Source organism: Symphalangus syndactylus, chromosome 19 (genome assembly GCF_028878055.3).
Source record: "Symphalangus syndactylus isolate Jambi chromosome 19, NHGRI_mSymSyn1-v2.1_pri, whole genome shotgun sequence".
In the NCBI taxonomy this organism is placed as follows: Eukaryota; Metazoa; Chordata; class Mammalia; order Primates; family Hylobatidae; genus Symphalangus; species Symphalangus syndactylus.
This window is the reverse complement of record NC_072434.2, coordinates 60,464,310-60,471,041: the sequence shown is the minus strand read 5'-3', so window position 1 is coordinate 60,471,041 and position 6,732 is coordinate 60,464,310. Positions and strand designations below refer to the sequence as shown.

At 40.3% G+C, this 6,732-nt stretch overlaps 1 pseudogene; it reads right to left on the bottom strand.

Annotated features, from left to right (window-relative positions):
• Positions 1-4,696: 4,696 nt before the first annotated feature.
• On the bottom strand, positions 4,697-6,190 carry LOC129458273 (uncharacterized; annotated as a pseudogene).
• Between the last annotated feature and the right edge of the window lie 542 nt (positions 6,191-6,732).

Here is a 6,732-nt window from a genome sequence, read left to right as displayed (position 1 = left end):
TCTTATAACTCATTATCTTAGAATGATAATAATTTAACACTTTTCATAACAAAACAAGCAAAAAGAAAACTAAAACTCTATGCCATAACTTAGTGTCCATGCTTTTTAATTTTTTGGTTTTTTTAATTCATATTTTGTTGTACTGCCTATGTCTTGAAAAGTTGTTGTTATTATTTTTGATGGATTCATTGTTTAGTCTTTCTATTTAGGATAAGAGTAGTTTACACACAACAGTTATAATGTTATAATATTCTGTGTTTTTCTATGTACTTACTATTACCAGTGAGTTTTGTACCTTGCAGTGATTTCTTATTGCTCATTAATTTCGTTTTCTTTCTGATTGAATAACTCACTTCAGGATTTCTTGTAGGACAGGTCTGATATTGATGAAATCCCTCAGCTTTTGTTTGTCTGGGAAAGTCTTTATTTCTTCCTTATGTTTGAGGGATATTTTTGCTAGATACACTATTCTAGGGTAAAAGTTTTTGTTTTTTCCTTCAGCAGTTTAAATAAGTCATACCACTCTCTCCTGACCTTAAGGTTTTCACTGAAAAGTCTGTTGCTCCATTGTATGTTATTTATTTATATTCTCTCGTTTCCTTCAGGATCTTTTCTTTATCCTTGACCTATGGGAGTTTGATTATTAAGTGCCTTGAGTCAGTCTTCTTTGGGCTAAAGTCTTGGTGTTGTACAGCCTTCTTGTATTTGAGTATTGACATCTTTCTCTAGGTTTGGGAAGTTCTGTGTTGTTATTCCTTTGAATATGCTTTCCACTCCATCTCTTTACCTACCTACTCTTTAAGTCCAATAATTCTTAGATTTGCTCTTTTGAAGCTATTTTCTGGATCCTGCTGGTGTGCTTCATTGTTTATTATTTTCTTCTTTTGTCTCCTCTGTGTATTTTCAAAGAGCCTGTATTCAAGTTCATGAATTATTTCTTCTGCTTGGTCAATCCTGCTGTTAAAAGACTGTGATGCATTCTTCATATGCCAATTGCATTTTCCAGTCCAGAATTTCTTCTTGATTATTTTTATTTACTTCAATCTCTTTGTTAAATTTATCTGATAGAATTCTGAATTCCTTCTCTGTGATTTCTTGAATTTCTTTAAATTTCCTTAACATTACTGTTCTGTCTGAAAAGTCACACATCTCTGTTTCTCTGGGACTGGTCTCTGGTGTGCTTATTTTGTTCATTTGTTGAGGTCATGTTTTCCTGGATGGTATTGATGCTAGGAGATGTTCTTTGGTGCCTAGGCATTGAAGAGTTAGGTATTTATTGTATTCTTCACTATCTGAGCTTGTTTTTACCCATCCTTCTTGGGAAGACTTTCCAGATATTTGAAAAGACTTGAGTGTTGTAATCTAAGTGTATTTGATTTAAGAGGCACCCCAAGTCCAGTAACACTGTGGTTCTTGCAGACTCTTAGAGGCACTGCCTGTGTGATCTGGGACAAGTTCCGGGAGAATTCTCTTTACCAAGCAGAGATTCTTGTTCTCTTCCCTTTCTCTCAAACAAATGGAGTCTCCCTTTCTGTTCTGAGCCATCAAAAGCTGGAGATGGAGTGACACAGCACCCCTGTGGCCACCATCACTATGTGCTGGATGAGACCTGAAGTCAGCATAACACTGGGTCTCACCCAAGGCCTGCTGCAGCCACTCCCTGGCTACTGTCTCTGTTCACTCAAGGCCCTGGGGCACTACAATCAGCAGGTGGCAAGGCTAGTCAGGTCTGTGTCCTTCCTTTCAGGACAGTGAGGTCCCTCTGGGCCCTAGGTGGGTCCAGAAGTATTGTCTGGGAGTCAGGAACCGCAGCCTAAAACCTTGGAAGCCTACCTGGTATTCTATTACACTGCAGCTGAGCTGGCACTTAAACCACAAAATGCAGTCCTTCCCACTTCTCCCTCCCCTTTACAAAGGCAGAGAAGGCTCACCCCATAGCCACCACCACCACAGGCCACAAAGAGTACTGCCAGACTACTTCTGATGTTCTCTTAAGTCCTAAGGGCTCTTAAGTCAGCCTGTGGTGAATGCCGCCTGGTCTGGGACTCACCCTTCAGGGAACCTCCTCTGGCTTAGGGCAAAAGGAGAAATGCCATCTAAGAGTCAAGTTTTGGAACTGGGGACCCCAGGAGCCCTCTTGGTGCTCTATCCTGCTGTGGCCATGCTGGTACCCAAGAAGCAAGACAAAGTCCCCTTTACTTTTCCCTCTACTTTTCTCAAGCAGAAGGAGTTTTGTCCCATACTTGCTACAGCTGGTAATATACTTAGTCTCACCTGAAGCCAGCAAGCTTCAGAGGCTCACCCAAGGCCCTTGATGTAGTACTTGGGTATCACTGCTGGTTATTCAGGGCCCAGGGGCTCTTCATCTAGCAGGTGATGAATGCCACCAGGCGGGAGTTCTTTCCTTCAAGGCAGCAGGTTCCACTGTGGCCCAGAGTGTGTCCAGAAATATCATCTGGTAGCTAGGGCCAGGAATGGGGGCCTCATGACACTGAATGGTGCCCTATCCTGCTGTGGCTGAACTGGTATCCAAGAGGCAAGACACAGTCATCCCCACTCTTCCTTCTCTTCTCCTCAAATGGAAGGAAGGGGTGTCTTTTGGAGCTGTGTGCTGTGCAGCCTGGGGTTAGAGGAGGGATGATTCCACTACTCCCTTATCCACTCCAGCTGGTATGTCAGTAGGTCGTGTTCCCCAGCCCACCAAGCCACCCACTGTCTCTAGGCTTAGTTCAGTACTAGGATTCATAAAAGCTGCAGTCCTTATGGCATAGACTGCCTTTCAAGTTTACTTAGAGACACAGAGCACTGTTGCCCTTGGTGGCGAGGTTTGCAGGAACTCAAGTTCTGACTGCTGGGATCTGCGATTCCGTTCTGGCTAGGGCTGGTTTAAACGTTCCCTCTGTGGACAGGTGTCAGTGGAGTTTGGTCTTGTTTTTCTTTTTGCTATAATAGGACAGCACTGAGTGCAGTGCCTCACAGTTGCTGTGTTCCCTTCCCCCAACACCCAGAGATGCTCTCCATACCAGGCTTCTGGTACTGCCAGGGGCAGGGGAGGGGTTGTGTTGGTGATTCAGGACTGTTTTGTCTATTTCTTCAATGCCTTTTTCAGTGATACAAAGTTAAAACCAAGTACTATGCGTGTCACCTGATTTTTTGGTTCTTAATGAAGGTGGTTTTGTGTGTTTGTGTGTAGATAGTTGCTAAATTGGTGTCCTTGCAAGGGGACATTCAGTGGAGCCTTCTATTCCACCATCTTGCTCTGCCTCTTCCCACAATGTTTCTTTTAAAGTATTTCCAGATCACTACTCAGACAAAAGACCTGAAGGAATACTTGTGGAGATCACTGGAACTATACCTCTCTGTGGCTTCTTTCTCTCTGATAGTCTGCCCATACATTCTATTAAACCTGAGCTCCTTGAATTCTGACCTCTTATCAGAAACTCAGCAGGATGGCCAAGCTCTATTTGGCAGTCCCAAGTGTTGGACTCTCAGTGTTGCTGCCAGCAAAGCACCTCTAGGCGGGAAGCTATGTCAATCATAGGGCTTACTTTAATTGTTTCCCTTTCCTTAGAGATTATAATCCAATGCTACCTGTTATATAGTGTGTTAAAATTTTTATTTATGTAATTTTTCCAGTTTATGGAGAGAAGGTACATCCATTAGCTGTTACTCCAGTATGGCCAGAAGTTAGCTTGATTCAATTTCAAGGTAGAATTATAGTGATAGTTTAACAACTTTAACTGCTTATGTATGTTTGTCATTTTTCTAATATTCTTTGTAAGACTACTTTGTTTTGGCTTGAGATATTACCAACCCAATGTTGTTAGAGGGACTGGCTTATTATTTGGTCCACAAAATGAATTAAAACTTTGAAAATGAATTAAGAAACTGTAGTTTCTCCCTCTAACATCAGGGAGTGTAGTATATTCCCCAAATTTTAAAAACAGGTGATCATTTTCTAAGATATCTACATTATTATATCTAGTTGCCTGGTATAAACCTATATGAGATAATCTTTCATGTGTAAAAAGGAATCAGAATGGGCTATATGAGAGCCCTCAAACCAGTCTATGTGACTTTTTGAAATTCTGATTATTGTAACAACTTTTCATTGTGGTGAGACATAAATATATAGTTGTTTATTTATATTTGACCTATGAAGGTCATTCCTATAGAATATTAACATAAAATAGCAGGTCAGATAAATTTATCTTTGGTTAATTTTGATTAACTACTCCCTTGTAATTAAAGCACTAAATAAAGTACTAAAACTTTGTCTTAATTGTTGTTTTGGGTAAAAGTAATTCTTTGGCATGCATTTTTAATTAGATTACCCAGAAAAGAGTTTGATTATAGAGTATGTTACTCTGTGTAAATAGGACATAACATAAAGCTGGGAAGTAGGAACGGGAATGGGAAGATGGCAGAGAGGGAAAAACTTTCTCTCTCTTTTTTTTTAGGTTTCAATATTGTGTTCAAGTTTTATTTTAAGTAATGTCAATTGCAGCATTTGAAGGGGAGGATTTAATTCCACAAAAAAATGGAAGACTTTAAAATATACCCATTAAACTACTAAAAAATAAATGGAGTGGTGACAATACAACAGAAGTTCAATTTAGATTCTGAGTATTGTTACCATGTGATTAAAATCACACAGACTCTTCCAAGCTTATAGCTGGAGCTCCTGGAAGCTATTTCATATTCTGGTGCAAGGGCAAAAAACCACAACACGAGAAGGAATTAAGTCCTGCATTATTGGTTTCATCATATTCATCCTCTCTACCCCTAAATGGCCAAAATAAACAGTTACCACATCCTGAAGACCTTTTGGTGTAAAACAGGTGATGATGAACTGAGATGGGGAACAGGTCATGAATATCTGTCTAAAAAAGTCCATTTCAGGTGAGTTCGTACACACCATCAACCAATGAGCCTCTTATCTATTAGGGTTAAGAAACCAAGATTTGCTTCTTAGGAAACCATAATTTTATTCATTTACTCACTATGAATTTACAAAGTGCCTCTATTTGTCAGCTTCCATTTGCAAACATTTCTATATAAAAAATAAATCTGGCATTTCTAGAAAAGCCAAGTTCCCTCAAATACTACAGTCGAAAAGACCTTCTTTTGGAATTGAGTTTCTTCTGTACTTTTGAAAGGGTAATACCTTAAAGCTGAATCTTTTTTAACCCAGAGGCCTAACATGATATTTAGCAATACCTGCATCCTAGAAATATGACATTAAAAGATACATTAAATTGTGAAGATACTTATCCTGCAAAACAATTTCAAATTAGACAACTACACAGCATTGACTTACACTTGAAATTCCAGTCTTAGATCAAGCTTGTGAGCCTGAATGTTCTTACCATACAGGAAAGCTGACAGTGTCAGTCTGATACCTAGCTTTAGGATCTGAATATATCCTAAACCTAACAGGCTGAAGTGTTCACTTTATCCAAAAAGCAAGTATCAGGGTTGATCTGATACTTGGCTGCTATTTCAAAGCACGTTTTACATTTTTCTGCTGTCCAGGCGAGATTCACAGTGCTCTCAACTTCCTTTTCATTTTCTGGTAAATGGAGCTACCAAACACTATCCCGTCATTCACATTAGTGTGAAGCTGGAATTCATCAGTCTTCTAGCTAACCACAAAGTTGCTCTGGGTCCCTTAGGACTTTGCAGTCTCAAAATTCATCTGGTAGCCAGCCAGCCAACCTTTGTACACAGCACCAGAGAGCCTCTGATTGAAGGCTCAGCAATTCCAAAATCCACGTCACAGCTCAGGTTGATGTGCTACCACAAGTATCCTGTCTTGATTTTAGCATTTTTGTCTCCAGATTAGGAAGAATCAAAGGTCAGCTTTACTTTTTCTTCCCCAGTGAAAAGGATGAATCAAAGATCAGCTTCAGTCCATGTGCATTATTCTTCATGGTAATCTCAATGCCTAGTGTATTGTCAGTGTTCCATTTCTCTGTAAACATCAGGCCATGGTCTGTCCATCTGTACTTGGTTTCCAGACTGTCCTTCACTTTGGTGGTCTCAGTGTTGACTGAAGCTGAGCTTGTAAATTCAATCCATTCTCAGAATTTGCTTTCAAATCAAGCTTTATTAGGCCAGATCCATAGACCTTGGTGAAAACATCCCTGGCAGATTTGTCAAGATCAGCACATGTGGGCAGCACGGCCATCTTCTGCTCAGAGGTGATAGCCACGCGAGCTCAGAGGAAGCTACCACATGAATAGTGTTGCAGAGGTAGTAGTGGAGCCAGCAGTGTGGCCAAGGGTGGAATGGCACTGAGAAGGAAAGGCTTTCAAAAAGCAGAAGAGAAGTTGAGTGAAGATACTGAAGTTTGACTAGTGTTGTGGGTTGAATTGTGCCCCACTCCTAAAAAATATGTTGAAGGCTGCTATGGTTTTAATGTGTCCCCAAAAATTTATGTGTTGGAAACTTAATCCCTGTTGAAATACTATTGATACATGGAGCATAACAAGAGGTCATTTGGTCATGAGGATGAAGCCCTCAAGAATGGATAAATGTCATTATCATGGGAGTGGATTAGTTCTCATGAGAGTGAGTTGTTATAAAGTGAGTCTGGCCCTTGATTTCTCTCTCTGTCTTGCACCCTCACTCACCAATGATGCCTTCCGCCATGGCATGACCCTTTCCAGATGCTGGCACTGTGATCCTGGACTTCCCTCTCTCCCAATCCGTGAAAAAAAAATTTCTTTT